Source organism: Sesamum indicum, linkage group LG3 (assembly GCF_026168435.1).
Source record: "Sesamum indicum cultivar Baizhima isolate 11 linkage group LG3, ASM2616843v1, whole genome shotgun sequence".
In the NCBI taxonomy this organism is placed as follows: Eukaryota; Viridiplantae; Streptophyta; class Magnoliopsida; order Lamiales; family Pedaliaceae; genus Sesamum; species Sesamum indicum.
The window spans coordinates 19707071-19725203 of NC_142659.1; the positions used below are offsets into that span (position 1 = coordinate 19707071).

Genomic DNA, 18133 nt, shown 5'->3' on the forward strand with positions numbered 1-18133 from the left:
CTTTTTAAGGAAATGTCTTTAATGAATAGTGCATTGCAATGTTTGTGAGCTTTATTTATTACATTTTTCAGTTTCTTTCCCACAACTTTTCTTTATTTTCATATTAATAAGTAAATTATTTTGTGCAATAATAACATATGTCATTCTAATTTTGATTTTTCTTTAAAACGTTTGAGAAACATATCTTTAGTTTTGCAAGATGTTGTAAATTTTGTGCATTATGCTACTAATTTTTTTATTATTATTATTATTATTTTGATTACTTGATATGTAAAGTGCACGCTTGTTGCACTTGGATAATAAAATCTACATTACTTTTTGATGTATTTTAAATTCTAAAAACATAGTCATAAAATTGTAAACATATTACAAAAAGAATATAGTTAATAATAATTACTTATTAATTGCTAGTATAATAACCATTATATATTTTATGATAATTGTAATTATTAAGTTTTCTTTTTTTAATTTTTATGAATTGTCGTTAACGAATAGTTCATTGCAATGCTTGTGAATTTTATTTACTTTATGTTTTCAAATGTCTTCCCACAACATTTCCTTAGTTTCATATTACTAAGTAAATTGTTTTTTGTGCAATTTATTGATATACGTCATTCTAATTTTGATTTTTCTTTGAAAAGACTGAGAAACAGCTCTTTAGAATTATAGGTTGCATAAATTATATGAACTTTGCTATAAAATTTATTATTGTTATTATTATTTTGTTTACTTGATGTGTTGTGCTTTCGATTCTTTCTTGATAGCTAAATTCATGGTAGAATTTATATATTTGTAGTCAGTTTAATTTCTTATTTTGGCACGCTTGGCATCAGCGATAATTTCTTAGGGTGAACCAAGGGGAATCCTCTGCGACAAGAATAGTTTAATTACTGCCACGACAAGAACTAGCTGCCAAAACTCATTCGTTAGTAAGAGACCTTTAACTCTAGCAATCTGTGGTAACACCTCGCAAGGGAAAGTGGCTCCAATGGTGGAGAGCAAGTATTTGCACGAAGAAAGTGATGTTGCTAGGATCCACCGAAACTCATGTGTCAATAAGACTCCTTTAACCCTGGCAATCTATGGTAACACATGCAGGATACCTCCATTATTTAATGTTTCTCTGGTTACCCCTATCCGTTATTTAATGTGTCTAAGGTTTTCTTTTAGTGTTAGTGTGCTTACTTCCATATTTCTAGTTGGAGCTCAGTCTTGGGGATTTCATATTTACATGTAAGGAACAATTTTTCCTTTTAGACAAGTTTTATTTGTGTATTCTATGAGAGGCTAACAAGAGAAGTTATTGTAGAATGTTTTATTACAACAGCCATACTGGTAGAGTGTTTCTTGATCTTTTTAATGTGTTTGATGTAGTGCAGCAACAACACATGTTTGGATAACTTGGTGCAGAAAATTCTACAAAGCTAGCAAAGTGGTTGCACTCAAATGTGAGTCAGTCTGTGGCTCAAAAATGGCAAGGAAGGCTGGTTTCGGACGAATTCCCTCCATGGACATGCGTGGTGATTTTACCATCCAAGAGTGTTTCCAGGTTCACTTATTTCCTTTTGATCTTACGTCCCCAAAATCCTTACTTGGGACCTGTTCTATTAATACCTCCTTATGCTGGATACATGTAGAAATTGAGCATGATCTTTTAAAACAGAAATATGTATTCATCTAGCAGCAAAAAACTAGATTTTATTGTTAAGATTAGACACAACTGCTGAGAAACCAAATCGACGCACGCCAGCATCAAGTTGAACAAAAGGCTCAAGAAATACAAGAATTTTCAGGTTTATTTATCTTTTGCTTTGACATTTTAATCTTTCTGTCTTTTCTCCCTGCTACTTTGGCTCAAGTGCCCGTTTATGTTTTCATGTTTCTGCAGCATCCTCAAATACATTACCGATTAGTTTTGCAAAAATTTGGTTAGGATCTTTGGTGGATGGGTTTTTTTTTCTTTTTTTGAAGTTTTTGTTGTATTAATTTTCTAATAGTTGAATTGTCTCATAGTCTTTATGTTTGAGCAGGAGATTTGCAGATTTAAGTTCGATGCATCAAAGTGTGAAGAATGCAATACGACATTACACGGGTTCACATGTATTTTGGTGACTTTATTTCAGTTGACTATACCTGTTTTTGAAAACAAGTTACTTTATTTTTGTCTCTTTGGAGCTACTACGTTTGAGACTTTCTTAGGATATATCCTTTTGTTGCACTGGTTTTGTACCAAGCGTACATATCTTCCATTAGACTTATGTATTGAAATATTATTTAAATTGTATGTAATTATTATGGGATCTCTTTATATTAAGTTTGCTTTTTTTATGTCTATTATGGATATGTATTATTGTATTTTTGCATTTTTGAAAACAAATTTGCAATTATTTTTCAACCGGAAAAAATGCCTAAAAATTACTGTTAGTAGGGAATTGAATTTCTCACAAATTTTTGTGAAAAATTTATTATTGTTAATAAGTTTAAAAATATTATTTATTATAAGTTTTAGTAAGGACAATATGTCCGCATAATAAATTTTCGTAATGAAAATACTATCATAAATCATACTTTTAGTAACAAACACATTTTCTTTTGTAGTGATGTCATAAGCTTTTGTAAGTTATAACGCATGGACACTCCAAAAAATTACTTGATGCAGTGTTAGACACGTGTCGAACAAGGATACTCTTAGGATACGTGTAAAACACGGCATCCGCGTGTCCGAAAATATAAAATAAAAAATAAAAAAAAGGACACGGCAGCGTGAGAGACTTGTCTGATACGTTTTTGACATGTTTATGATTTTTTTTATAATTTTAAAAAGTTTTAGGTTGTTTTTAAGAAAAAAAAAAGGGGGCTTAATTAAAAGTAAAATAATTAATTCACTCCTCTCAAACTAAAATTTTTGAGATGAAACTACTAAAACTAGAGAAATGATCACGATGATTTAACTAATTTGAATATTAAAATTTTTTCATTGAGTTCTTTTTAAAATAAATTGATTATTTATAATTTTGAAGCCACATTAATTTAAAGATATAGAAGTAAGACATGCTTATTTTATATTTATCTTGATATTCTTCATTTCATATTTACTTTTATTGATAAATTGAGAATATATATATATATAACAAAAATATATTATATATAGCCGACAATGCTGCATCGTTCTTAAATTTTTTATATTTTTTGTGTAGTTGTATCTGTGTCGTATGGTATCAGTGTTCATGCATCATAAATCGTGACGAATCGTGGTTTGTTAGTAATAATTTGTACCAACACAATCAGCATTCATTACAAAGACTTCTAGTATATACCGGGCTTTCCAACACAAATTTAATACCGACACGCTTTCATCACCTAAGGTATTTGGTATGAAAATCTTAATGAATTTTTGTTCTTAGTAGAAATAAAATTTCTTATAGTGTGAAGAGGGGAGGTTGCGGGTTGATAACGGAGAGGTCGCTGGAGTGACGGAGGTGGACGCCGGTGATGGTTGCCAGCGACGGTGCCTGGAAATGAAGGTTGGTGTTTTAAGAGAGAGAAAGGGGGCAGTAAACCCCCTTTTCTAGAGAGAATGGAGATGTGAGGCATTGTCCCAATTTCTTGGAGTTCATGTTTATATCCTTTTTTTTTCTTGACCTCTATCCCGATCCCAACAAAATCTATACTCAATATAAATGATACAAATTTAATTTACGTTATTTTATAAGACAAATTAGAACAAATTTTTTTAATATTTATCGTAATTACAAATATTCTTTTATTATTTATGAAAAATTATAAATACCCCATAATATTATAATTAGGCAAACTTAAGGGACGTCTAAAGGATAAAGTTAAACTCAAATTAATCATTTTACCCTCCAAAAAATCAAATTGCAGTCACATTTTCAACGAAAAATGGTTAGAGGGACCAAGCTGAAAAAAAAATTAAAATTTAAGAATCCTAAAAAAGTGAGAAATGAACTTGAAAAACTAAAGTGATTCTAAACGAAAACTTAAGAGACGAAATATAGTATTTACCCTTATAATTACTCTAACAAATAATCTCTTCTACAATAGACTGTTATAAAAAAATATTTTTTAAATTATTTATAATTTTTCAAATAATTAAAAGGTATTTGCACTTATACAAAACTTGAAAGAAACTCGTTATAATTTACCTTATTTTATATATTAAACATAATTTGAGATCTAGTATAAATTGGTATTTAAAGTCTATGCACTATAACAAATTAAAACCTTTTACCGACGTGATTCGAATTGTACGTAGTCAAGAATTTTTGTTATCCCACGACAAGTTACTATTAGTATCCTTGTCTCTCTCCTATTCTTCCCTTCTCTCTCTCTCTCTCTCTCTCTCTCTATATATATATATATATATATATAATATAACTCAAACTCTTCTTTCTCTCTCTCCATATATAAAGGACATAATAGGCGTGCAGGGTTGAGGTTCCAAGTACTCTTACTTAGTTAATTCATTGAAGTTCATCATGAATTTCGGCCGAGAAATCAGCGCAGATGATATGATCAGTATTGCCGATTCCATGGATAGAGTACTCCGCCAAGAGTCTCTTCGTCTTAGTGATATCATCAATATCTTTCGTCTAATTGATCAAAGGGCCGACGAGATAAGATCGGTTATGCGCCGACGGGTGGATGAAACGTGGACGATGGTCGCTCGACATTGGAGTCTTCATGGTAGTTTCTCTGGTGCAGCCATCTCAAAGTATCTGAAAACGAGGAGCAGGCCGAGTTGTGGTGGAGACGGCGATGGTGAAGGAGCTATATGCGTTGTTTGCCACGAGGAGCTCCATTGTCACGACGATGGTGGTGAGGGGATGATGATGATTGCAACGCTTGGATGCGGACATGAGTACCATGTTCCCTGCATCAAGCAGTGGCTGCTACGGAAGAACGTTTGCCCGCTCTGCAGAGCCCCAACGGTGCCCAAACGACGATGGCTATGGCATTGACGACGACGCTGGTGGTGGTTATGTCAACACATGATTTTGGATTCACATATGTAGTTTGAGTGTAGAAATTGTTCAACAGCGCATTGAATTGAATTTGAAATCAACTATACATGTATGAATGGAGAAAATTTTAATTCAAAATTGAGTTTGTCAATTATATAAAAAGTACAATATAATTTAAAAAAATGACAAATTATATCATACACTTATTTTTTAATTGATTTAGTTTGATCAAATTTAATTTGAGTAAGATTTTTTTTTATAGTTACGGATAGTAAGACGATTCTTGACCACAAATAGTCAATTTTGACCAAATATTTTTGCTCATGTTTTTGAATTATGTAAAGAAAAACTTCGTTGATGAGAATCTCATCTTTTACAAATGAAAATTTCTAATTTGCAATTTGTCTAAACAAACTCATCGAAACAAAATTCTATCTTTATTAAAATTATGATGCTAAATCAGTTTATGTTTATCTTTCATAAATTTTCATACTTCAAAATTAGATTTTATCCCTCAAAAGATATTATTATCTTATTATAACTAACAATTAGTTTTCCACTAATCATATGACTTTTTAATTTCAGAGATTATCCAAACTTTCACCTAGTATAATCTAATGGAGCAGGCTCTTAACTTTACTTAGGTAGAATAATTGTTTTTTATCGGAGTAAATATTTCATTAATATATTGTATATTTTATCTTTTTTCAATTTTGAAATTAATTTACCAATTCACTAAGTTGATGGTTTTTGTAGGCTTGGTAATGGGTTCGGATAAATCAAAGTGGGTGGAGTCAATTAAACAGGTCTTTAAGTTGGTTAGGGGTAAAACTTTGTGATGCAGTCGAGTTAGAGATGACAATCAAGCCTAGAAAATTGGCCCTCCGACCCTGATCTGCCCCTGTTGGGACGGGTTTGGTATTGTTGTTTTGGGGTCTGGGATGGACTATGGGTTTTGTACAGCTGAGTCGCACCCTAAAATTGGTCAAGAAAAAATTATTAATAATTAATTTTTTTTTTTTTGCGATTTTAGATTTTTTGAATTTTGGGCACCTACTTTTATTTGGAGATGATTTGAAATTAAGGATGGTATTTAAATTAGAATGTTTGGTAATACTATTTTTTTAGCAACGGCCAATCTTAACAAACTAAATTAATTCGATCCACTTAATGTCACTTTTCAATTAACCTGCATTATGAAATAAATATTAGTGGTTATGAAAAATTAGCTTAAAACCAGCAATTATGAAAAATCTTATGAATTGACACGTTAACAAAAATTTATATATACTCCCAACTATTTAATGGCTCATATTATGAATAGAAGATATTTCTTATTTTTAATATTTGAAAAAAAAAAAAAAACTAACTCAATGCAATTAACTGGGTCCAAATGGTCGGGGTAGAGTTAGCGAGTTTGGGTAACAACGAGGACATAACAAGTTGTGGCTTTTGAAGAGTTCTATTTGAGACAGATCCGTGTTCGGGTTTTCTCAAAAAGAAAGAATCTCGGGTTGGCCTTACTCTATCCTAGACCTGTCCCATTGTCATTTATAATTAACTCCTCCTCTTCTTAGTTTTTAATAATCGCATCCGTTTTTTAATGTTTCCATTGTCACTTAACTACGAAGAACGTACCACAAACTAAACTTAACACACACCGCATTGCTCCACGGCATGCTTTCCTGGTAAAGAGTTGCACCATAGGGGGGATCAGGCAGCGGGACAGGAACTGACAAACTTTGCCAAAGCACTATCCAAGGACTATTACCCTGACAAAGCAGCCACCTTTAGTGGCTGTAACACGAGCCTATACACGCTAGGAACTGAAAATCGACCCTTAGTGTTATGGTGCCAAATCAGATCATCCTCCAGATCATTGTTCCTAAGCCGGAAAAATGTAATGCATTATGTGTCAACCCGTATAAGTTCCTCCCCGATGAGTGTCACATTCCATCCCTATGCATCTGCATTCGTTATGTCTGAACAGTAGTTGTAGCAGGTAGCGTCCTTAGTGGGGAAATCATTCTGGTTGGTCCTGGGAGCCAGCAGTCTCCTATTATATTGATTTTTTCCTGTCATGCCCAACTCGCCATCTAGCTCCCCTCCGTACTATTTCCTACTCGCCAGGATCAATTGCCAGTAAAGGATGGGTTTTTGCCGCTCAGTGCACAAACGAAACCCAATCTGGGGAAGTACTTGTGTTTTGAGATACGATTGAGCAAGTTGTCCGATTTGAGATAATCCGCCAAGCCTACTTTGCGAGCATCACGAGATTAAACGAACTCGGACTTCAGAAGACCAACCTTCCATTTTGTTTGTTGATGCACATCTTTCTCCGAGCCAACCACCCAAGGTTTTTGATCAGTCGTTGAAACATTCAAAATTAATACTGATTCTAAAGAGTAGCATGTAGTGGAACCATGTCAAATTTCAAAAAAATTAGGTATTCATTACTCAGTCTTAGTTGCGGTAACCAAAAAGGGGCGTTTTGAGAATTAACTACTAATAAATATAAATTAAATTAAAAGCAAGAAGAAATCAATGGGATGAAATCAATATAAAGGAGTTCCAATCTAAGGAAGCTTATTGCCCAATGATTATGTTAATGATTGATCACAAATGATTAATTTCACAACTAATTATTTAACTTTGAAATCTATTAAGATAACCATAATAAATTCAATGTTACTATCATAATTGATTTTACTAAAGCATCTAAATCAATATTTGTTATCTCATTAACTGGGCATGATAGCATTTTATGTCAATTCGGTAATAGCATTTGCATTAGTAAAACAGTTAAATGTAGATCAAATAACGGAGATAGCTGCAATTATCTAACCTAGTTTTTTTGTTCCTACAAATAAATGATGCACATCACATAATTGATTTGCTTGCTGCTCGTACCATTCATTCATGACAATTACGAATAACTAAATTTATTGATCACAATAGAACAATTAACATTGAATCGAATTGTCAAATCTATCAATAATAATCATTCCATAAACAATAAAATTTAAATATGAAAATACTTGAAAAATTAGATAAATTCAAGACTTCAAAATATAATAATTGGGTTCAATATTTTTCTTGAATTAAAAATGAAAATCAGTTACACATCATACTTGTTAAAAAAACTGAAGATTCTATTCTATAATATAAAACTAACAATTGCTAGGATTTCTATGCTGAAAGGGGTGCCTCCTGCTCCTCCAGTGGGACTCCAAGAACACACACCTTTGCAAGTTTAAGAGGTCCAGCTAAAATTTATCAATGTGTGCTCTGCAGTCCCAGAGGGCACCTTCTTGTGGAGGAGCGTGCTCCCGCCTGCTTCTCGAGGGAACATCCTATCTCACGGTTCCCTACATATTAAAAGAAAAATTGGATTTGTAGGAACATCAGTATTAAGTAACGATAATGGTGGGATTGCTGAAGTTGGGCCCTAAATAGAAGTAGAAATCATCTGTTGGAGGTCCTCCAACATGAGGGGCATCATCTTTCGGAGGAGGTATCTGTAGGTGTTAGCTTCAACGTTGGTAGCTTTCATTGTTCTTACGTCTTAGTTCTGTACTCCCATAGACGCCTCAATTGATGCGTGCGAGAAACGCATGTACGTATGGAATAAATGGTGCAAGTTAAAAATGCGGTGTTCGGTCCACTTGGAGTGGAAAAAAGTGAAATAAGTGTTAAAAGGTAAAAACGATTAAATGAGTGAAGAAGAGAGTGTTATTGCTTAATTTTGTGTACAATAAAGAGACTGATACAGAAACAAAGCTCTATAAGTGCGAAATTACAATGCTCCTTTAAACTAATATGGTAGCAAAATGGTAAAAGTTATAGTAGGTAGACTTCAAATGTAGAATATAATAAATGTGTGTGAGCGTGTCCTTCTAATTATCCCCCCTTTCTCTTGTTGAGGGAGTTCTTTATTTATAGACAACTACAAGGTTGTTGGAGAAGATTAGGGATTTTGGGAGCATGACCTCAAGGTTGTTGGACAATGTTTAATCCCCCTCACATTTGGTGCAGAATCCCCAGCAGTTGGCTGATTCTCCTCGGACTGAGAGGAATCCCCTCATATTTGAAAGACTGCTAAAGCCTGTTGTGTATCAGCAGGGAGATAAGGATGTCTCTGTTAAGGTTTATAATACTTCTCCCTAGGTGCGCCATGTGCCCTGCTGGTCCTTATGCAATTCTGTGAAGGGAACCTTTTCAGGTCCTAAGTGGTTGTCACATAGGTCTCGAGGTCTTCTTGGATTAGGGTCTTATTGGACTTGAGTCGGCTGGATTTCTTTAGTCAATTTATTTTTGGGGGGACTCATGTCTGTCCTCCTAGGCTTTATGGGCCCTCTCCCGAACTAGACCCCCTGGTGGGTACCATGGGCCTTGTATTTCTTTCTTCTTTTTGGACTGTTTGAACCAATTTATTTTTATGCACATAAAAAATAATTGCAAACTAAGGACCAACCTTACCAAATATTGACGAGATCTTCAAAATTAATACCAAGATTTACTTTGTAATATTACAACTTACAATCACAAATACGTAAGATTGATAGAAAAGAGAGATTTTGGTGAAAATAATACAAAAATCTCTCTATATTTATCAAAAAAATTAAGGAGAATAAAAAATAAAATGAAATGAAAAAAGCAACGAAATATGGCAGCGCGAACCACCCATCTTTGAACAATATCCTGGGTCGGTCCTAGGCGATTCTGGGCCTAGATCGGAGCCCAGTCGAGTCGGCCATGACTTGGACCTAAGTTTTAAAATGGACCAATTGGGATCTATATTTCAAAGACGCAAGATCATCTCAAAACCGATTATGAAAAGTATTATAAAAGAAATTTTTTTGAAGATGGTGTTAGCATAATTTTAAATATTTTTAAAAAATATATAATACTTTTAAAAGATTTAAGTATAACATTTTATGTACATAGCATTTTATTTATTAAACGTAATTTGAGATGTAACATAAATAATTGTAATAGAAAGTCTAATGCACTACAATAAGTTAAGTAATGAACTTCCTTCCAACGTGGTTTGAATTGGAGTCAAGAAACTTTCCTATGCCAATACAAGTTAGTTATTAGTATCCTTGTCTCTCTCTACCTTCCCCCCCCCCCCCCCCCCATGTATATATATATACACACGACAGAATCTCTCTCTCCATATATACACGACATAATCAGTACAAGTCCAACTAGTCTTAATTAGTTAACTCATTCAAGTTCATCGATGATGAGTTCGACCCAAGAAATCAGTGCAGATGGTGTAAGCAGTTCTCCAGACGACATTACCGATACCTGGGCCATACTTCGTCAAGCATATGACAGTCACGATGATTTCATCGATAGATTGCATCAACTTGAACGAAGGGCCGAATGGATGAGATCGAGTATCCGCCGAATGGATGAGATAATGACGGCGCTAGCCCGAATTTGTAATCCTTATGGTAGTCTGTCTGACGCAACCGTCTCAAACTATCTGGAAAAGAGGAGCAGACCGAGTTGTGGTGGAGTTGGCGATGGTGAAGGAATCATATGCGTTGTCTGCCAAGACCGGCTTCATTGTCACGACGATGGTGGTGAGGGGATGATGATGATTGCAACGCTTGGATGCGGACATGAGTACCATGTTCCCTGCATCAAGCAGTGGCTGCTACGGCAGAACGTTTGCCCCCTGTGCAGAACCCTAACGGTGCCCCTCTGACGACTACGACAACGATGGTGGTGGTGGCTATGTCAACACATGATTTTGGATTCACACATGTAGTTTGAGTGTAGAAATTGTTCGACAGCGCATTGAATTGAATTTGATATCAACTATACGTGTATGAATCGAGAAAATTTTAATTCAAATTGAGATTGTCATTTATATAACAAGTACAATATAATTTAGAAAAAGTGACAAATTATATCATACACTTATTTTTTTATTGATTTAATTTGATAAATTTAATTTAAGTAAGAATCTTTAATTTATATAGTTACGGATAAGAAGACGGTTCTTGACTATAAATAGTCAATTTTGACCAAATATTTTTACTCATGTTTTTGAATTATGTAAAGAAAAACTTCATTGGTGAGAATCTCATCTTTTTCAAATGACAAAGTAATTTGTCTTAACAAACTCATCGAAACAAAATTCTATTTTTATTAAAATTATGATACTAAATCAGTTTATGTTTATCTTTCATAAATTTTCATACTTCAAAATTAGATTTTATCCCTCAAAAGATATTATTATCTTATTATAACTAACAATTAGTTTTCCACTAATTATATGACTTTTTAATTTCAGAGATCCATCCAAACTTTCACCACTCTCTTAGTAAATCTAGTTTTATTGTTCCTACAAATAAATAAATCACATCACATAATTGATTTATTTGTTAATCGTACCACTCATTCATGATAATTACGAATAATTGAATTTATAGATTACAATAGAACAATTAACATTGAATCGAATTGTCGAATCTATCAATAATAATCATTCCATAAATAATAAAATTTAAATATGAAATACTTGAAAAAATCAGAAAAGCTCAAGACTTCAAAACATAATAATTGGGTTTAATATTTTCTTAAATTAAGAATGAAAATCAATTACACATCATACTCGTAAAAAAAGCCTGAGATTCTATTCGAGAACATAAAACTAACAATTGTCAGGATTTCTATGCTGAAGGGGGTGCCCTCCTGCTCCTCCAGTGGAACTCCAAGAACACACTTTTGCAGGTCTAAGAGGTCCAGCTGAAATTTATCAATGTGTGCTCTCCAATCCCTGAGGGCACCTTCTTGTGGATGAGCGTGCTCCCGCCTTCTTCTCGAGAGGATGTCCTATCTCACAGTTCCATACATATTAAAAATTGGATTAGTAGGGACATTAGCATTAAGTAATGATAATGGTGAGGTTGCTGAAGTTGAGCCCTGAATAGAAGTAGAAATCATCCGTTGGAGGTCCTCCAACATGAGAGGCATCATCCTTCCGGAGGAGGTGTTAGCTTCGGCGTTGGTAGCTTTCATTGTTCTCACATCTTAGTTCTGTATCCCATAGAAGCCCCAATTGTGTGTGCAAGAAATGCATGTACATATGGAATAAATGATGCGAGTTAAAAATACGGTGCTTGGTCCACTTGGTGTGGAAAAAAGTGAAATAAGTGTTAAAAGGTAAAAAATGATTAAATGAGTGAAGAAGAGAGTGTTATTGCTTAATTTTGTGTTCAATAAAGAGACTGATACAGAATCAAAGCTCTATAAGTGCGAAATTACAATGCTCATTTAAGCTAACATGGTAGCAAATGGTAAAAATTATTGTAGGTAGACTCAAAATGTAGAACATATAAACATGTCTGAGCGTCTCCTTCTAATTACCCTCCCTTTCTCTTGCTGTGGGAGTTCTTTATTTATAGACAACCACAAGGTTGTTGAAAAAGATCACAGATTTAGGGGAGCATGACCTCAAGGTTGTTGCATAATATTGAATCCCCCTCACATTTGGTGCAGAATTCCCAGCAGTTGGCTAATCCCCCTCGGACTGAGGGGGATCCCCTCAGATTCGGAAGACTGTTGAAGCCTCTACTGTGTATCTGCTGGGAGATAAGAATGCCTTCTTTGTTAAGGTTCATAATACTTCTCCCTAGGTGCGCCATGTGTCTTTAAGGGGGCTGCTAGTCCTTATGCGATTCTGTGAGGGGGGCTTTTAGAGGTCCTGCATGGTTGCCACCTAGGTCTCTCCAAAGATGCTATGTGGAGGACCTTCAATTTTGGTTGGGGAACTTCAAGTCCCTAAGTCTCCTTGTGGGCCTATGAGGCCTTCTTAGATCAGGGTCTTATTGGACTTGGATCGGTTGGACTTTTTTTGGGAGACTCATGTCTATCCTCATGGGCTTTATGGCCCTTCTCCCGAACTGGACCCCCTGGGGGTACTATGGGCCTTGCATTTCTTTCTTCTTTTTAGATTATTTGAACCAGTCTATTTTTATGCACATAAAAAATAATTACAAACTAAAGACCAATGTTACCAAATATTGACGTGATCTTCAAAATCAATACCAAGATTTACTTTGAAATATTACAACTTACAATCACAAATTCGTAAAATTGATAGAAAAGAGAGGTTTTGGTGAAAATAATACAAAAATCTCCCTATATTTATCAAAAAAATTAAGGAGAATAAAAATAAAATAAAATAAAATAAACAACGAAATATTAATTTTTTTCTAAACAATAAAAAGAAATAATTACAAGAAATCTGCCTCAACCAATCATAGTTGCAATTGAAATATGGCAGTGCGAACCACCCATTTTTTTTTTTTTTAAATTATATCCTATGTCGGTCCTGGGCGATTCTGGGCCTAGACCGGACCCCAATTGAGTCGGCCATGACTTGGGCCTAAGTTTTAAAATGGACCAATTGGGATCTATATTTTAAAGCACAAGACCATCTTAAAATGGGTTATGAAGAGTATTATAAAAGAAAAATTCTCGAACATAGTGTTAGCATAATTTTGAATGTTTTTAAAAACTATATAATACTTTTAAAAGATTTAAATATAATTAATCTTAAATTTTATATACATAACATTTTATATATTAAACGTAATTTGAGATCTAACATACATAACTGTACTAGAAAGTCTAATGCACTACAATAAGTTAAGTAATAACCTTCCTTCCCAACGTGATTTGAATTGGAGTCAAGAAACTTTCCTATCCCAATACAAGTTAGTTATTAGTATCCTTGTCTCTCTCTACCTCCCCCCCCCCCCCACTCCCCATGTATATATATATACACACGACAGAATCTCTCTCTCCATATATACACGACATAATCAGTACAAGTCCAAGTAGTCTTTATTAGTTAACTGATTCAAGTTCATCAATGATGAGTTCGAACCAAGAAATCAGTGCAGTTGGTGTAAGCAGTTCTCCAGATGACATTACCAATACGTGGGCCATACTTCGTCAAGCATATGTCAGTCACGATGATTTCATCGATCCCTTCCGTCAACTTGAACAAAGTACCGAAGAGTTGAGATCGAGTATCCGCCGAATTGGTGAGATAATGACGGCGCTAGCCCGAATTTGTAATCCTCATGATAGTCTGTCTGACGCAACCGTCTCAAACTATCTGGAAAAGAGGAGCAGACCGAGTTGTGGTGGAGTTGGCGATGGTGAAGGAATCATATGCGTTGTCTGCCAAGACCAGCTTCATTGTCACGACGATGGTGGTGAGGGGATGATGATGATTGCAACGCTTGGATGCGGACATGAGTACCATGTTTCCTGCATCAAGCAGTGGCTGCTACGGAAGAACGTTTGCCCGCTCTGCAGAACCCTAACGGTACCCCTCTGACGACGACGACCATGATGGTGGTGGTGCCAGCAGCGGCGGCGGCTACGTCAACACATGAGCTTGGATTCATGATCTATGTAGTTTGTTATCTTTAATACTTGTTTGTAGAAATTATTCATCTAATTGAATAATGCCCATTGAATTGAATTTGAGAATAGTGCTAATCTAAACAAAATTCTATATGCAATATTTATGATAATAATTTAGTTTCTATATATTTGAAATAAATAGATCATATTTTAAAAGGATTAAATGCAATTTATTTCCGTGTTACGTTACGTTAAATGAGCAAAAAATACTCTCCAAATTTTTTTAGCAAATTACGTATTTTAAAAATGAAGTAAATTACCTTACTGTCAATGGTTTAGAAATGGGTAATTTGCTTCATTTTTCCAAATATTGAGAGTTATTTGTTATTTTCTTTTTTATAGCAATTTTTTTGGTTCATTCTTCATATCACATGGATAAATTGTATTTTTTTTCTATTTTAAAATTAGGGTTTAATGCAATTTACCGCCCCATATATTGAAAATGAGCAAATTACCCTCTACAAAAAAATAAATAGCAATTACCCTTCTGTGTTTTAATAATAAAGCAATTTACCTCCCTGCCTAAATTACTTCAATTTTAAAAAACATAAGAGGATAAATTATTATATTTTAAAAAATATAGGAAAGTAAATTGCTATTTTATTTTTTATAAGGTACTGTTTACCTATTTTCCATAACACAGGTAGATAGATTATAATTTTCCCTTTAAAATTAGGTTTTATATTATCCGTCAAATTAAAGATACCATAGATCCCCAAAAATTTATTTTAGTTCTAAATTAATGCCAGCTAAAATGAATATATATATGCAAACTACATCACCATAACTATTTTCTAATGATTAGTTACAAGTAATAAATGCAAAACCTTCTTTATCCTGGAGTGCAAAGGGCAGCAGTTAGTAAACAAGTGAAATGAACTTATGAACATAATTATTTCACACACACACACACACACTTTCTGTATCAAGAACTTGAATCGTTGTTAGCAAGAATATAAGAGAGAGAATAGATCTCAAGAAATCAATGAATTGTGTACATATATATACATAGCCCAACTACACATATGAAAATTGATTGATCAGAAGCACTTCCACAAATCCGAAGGCATGTGAAGAAATTGGGAAGAAGATATGACAGATAATCACAATCCAGGTAATTACTTTAACTTCTTTATAGTGCTTTGGTTTGATTGCAATCATTACAGAAATCTGGCCGGAATTCTCTAAGTTGGTAAAAATTGGAAATCCTCCTTATTAGATATTCACGATGCTTCCCAAAAATTGAAATTGTTGATCCATCGAGGAATACCGTTTTTGTTTAATATGATATCGAGGTGGATGGTTGACTCATTCCAAATTAGAAATAGTAGCAAGAAATCCTTTGATAATGCGGATTCCTATTTCTCAATGATATTCCACTGCTTCGTGACATCAAAATTCCGGCCAATCTAGAAAAATCCGGCCTATTTTACTCTAAGATTGTGAAAGTGATAAATAATTTTGCAGTCCTAACAAATCACAGAACTGATGGGACAAATGGCACTAAAAATGCAGTTAGGCCTAGTTCTTCTGCCTGGAAAGTAGGGGTGGCTGCAGAATTCCTTGGGGATGATGTGTGAAAATATGAGTATACACAGTGCGTGCGCTAATTGAATTTTCTGTGTGGAATTTGTAGGTCTGAAAGTGCTATTGTGGAAGGCAGAAGAAGCTGGGGAAAAGTATGTGTTTGCAAGGAAACAGCAACTTCTCAATATGTTTTTTAGGTATGAATTACTCCTATTTTGAGTTTGGTGAATATCATTTGTTTGTTTGTGTTTGTGGGTTTTTTTTTTTAATAAATGGATTATAATTAACATCAAATATCTATAATTAATCAACAATTATTATTAAAGTAGAAATATAATTACTAACAAAATGTTGGTGGGCATACATTACCTTGTATATAGTCATGGGCGTCAACTTCGTTAATGCATGTTTGGTTCTGTAACTTAATTAGGTCACTTGGCGATTTCGTATTTTAATTTTTGATAATAGTATTTTGATCCCATGTCTTTTTTTAACTTTTATCATTTCAGTTCTTTTCTTCATCAAAGTTAACATTCTCACTTGAAAAAATGCATGTGCATCTCACATCAGCATACTATTCCTATTGGCACTTTTTGTCAGCATTTTTGTCTAATTTTTCAGACTAGAATTTTGGTTCTAAATCTTGTTAATTTTTGGAATTTTGATCCCTTTTTTTTTTTTGGGAGTTTTACCCGATGGAGGTGAACAAAAAAAAGACTGATATTATGAAAATTTTAGGACTAAAATACTATCTTTAAAAGAATAAAAATACCAAATAATTTAAGTTACAAAATCAAAAATATTATATTCTCAACTTTCCCTATTAAGCTCATCTACTTTTATGCATCCTATTCTAGTGGAAATCACTCTTTTTTAATTTAGTATTAAGAATGGGGAGTGCATGAAACTTGATTGAAATAGTAATAAGATGTTTGTCATCTCAAATTTATACTTAATTTGAAGGAATTGGTTAAGACTTTTTTTTTTTTTTTATAAAAAAAAGAGATCTTAATTTTCAATATTTCTTACTTGAATGGGAAAAGAATGGGGATATATTGTGGATAGGTATTCATAATTGGACCCTTTTTTAGGTAATTTTGCACTAAAATATCCTTTATCGTATGTATATATATAAGAGACTTGGTGAAATTGAATTGTTTTAAACTTGTTGTGAGTGTTTTTTTGTCATTTTCTTTCCCCCTAAAAAGTAAATAATTTTGCTCTTATAATAATTTTAAGATGTTATAATTTAAATTAAAATCACTATACAAAGATTGATTTTAGTAAAATTATTTTAAAATTTTAAAAATTTATATGAATATAAATGTGAATTAGTTATAATAATTTTATTTTATTAACTAATTTAAATTATTATTTAGTTTAAATATATTTTAAAAAATTATATTATTTACTATAATTGATACTTACATTTAAATATACATATAAATATTTAAAATGAGTTCTAATACTATTTTATTATTTTAAAGTTTGAAAAAATTTAAAGATTTTTATTTTTATTTTTTTAAAACTTAAAAATAAAAAAAATAATTTCTTTCAAATTTGGGCGAGTGAGGGCCACCGAAGGCTTGGTTGACCGAGCGATCCCCAGGTCTCTTATCGGCGACGGCGACGGTGCGCAATTGCCCCCTTCTGCATTGGGTAGTGTGGACAGGGAGGGACAACAACGTGTGTGGGTGGGTGGCTGGAGAGTGAGTGGATTCTAATTTATTTTTTAAATAATAATTTTAGTTTTTATAGTTTTCATGCTATATACATATATATTTAATCATTAAATTTAAATTATTAGTCTATATAATTTAACTGTTAAGATGAATTAATTAAATTTGACAGTCTTTATGCATTTAAAAGAATCAACAATTATTAAAATTAGAAACAATATATAATAAGTAATGATCTAACGGTCATGCGGACAAGTGAGCTATATTTAAAAAAATAAAATAATTTTTTTTATTTATTTTAAAATACAAAAGTATTGTTAGTTGAATTTTTAAAATATAGAGGAAGTTTTATGCTATTTGGGCAAAAAATAAAAGAAAAGAATATTACACAAAAATTTAGAGAGAGAGAGAGGAAGAGAGCGTCGTATGTAGACGCAATACTTTGGTAAGAAAACGTTGTCATTTCAAGCGCCAAAGTAAATT

The 18133-nt window shown here is 33.2% G+C and overlaps 1 long non-coding RNA gene across 1 annotated transcript; it reads left to right on the forward strand.

The window, feature by feature from the left end:
- Positions 1 to 575: 575 nt before the first annotated feature.
- Positions 576 to 2308, forward strand: LOC148788780 (uncharacterized). The gene is made up of 2 exons (XR_016064844.1): positions 576 to 1233; positions 1380 to 2308. It is a non-coding gene; the product is annotated as an uncharacterized LOC148788780 (long non-coding RNA).
- Positions 2309 to 18133: the final 15825 nt, after the last annotated feature.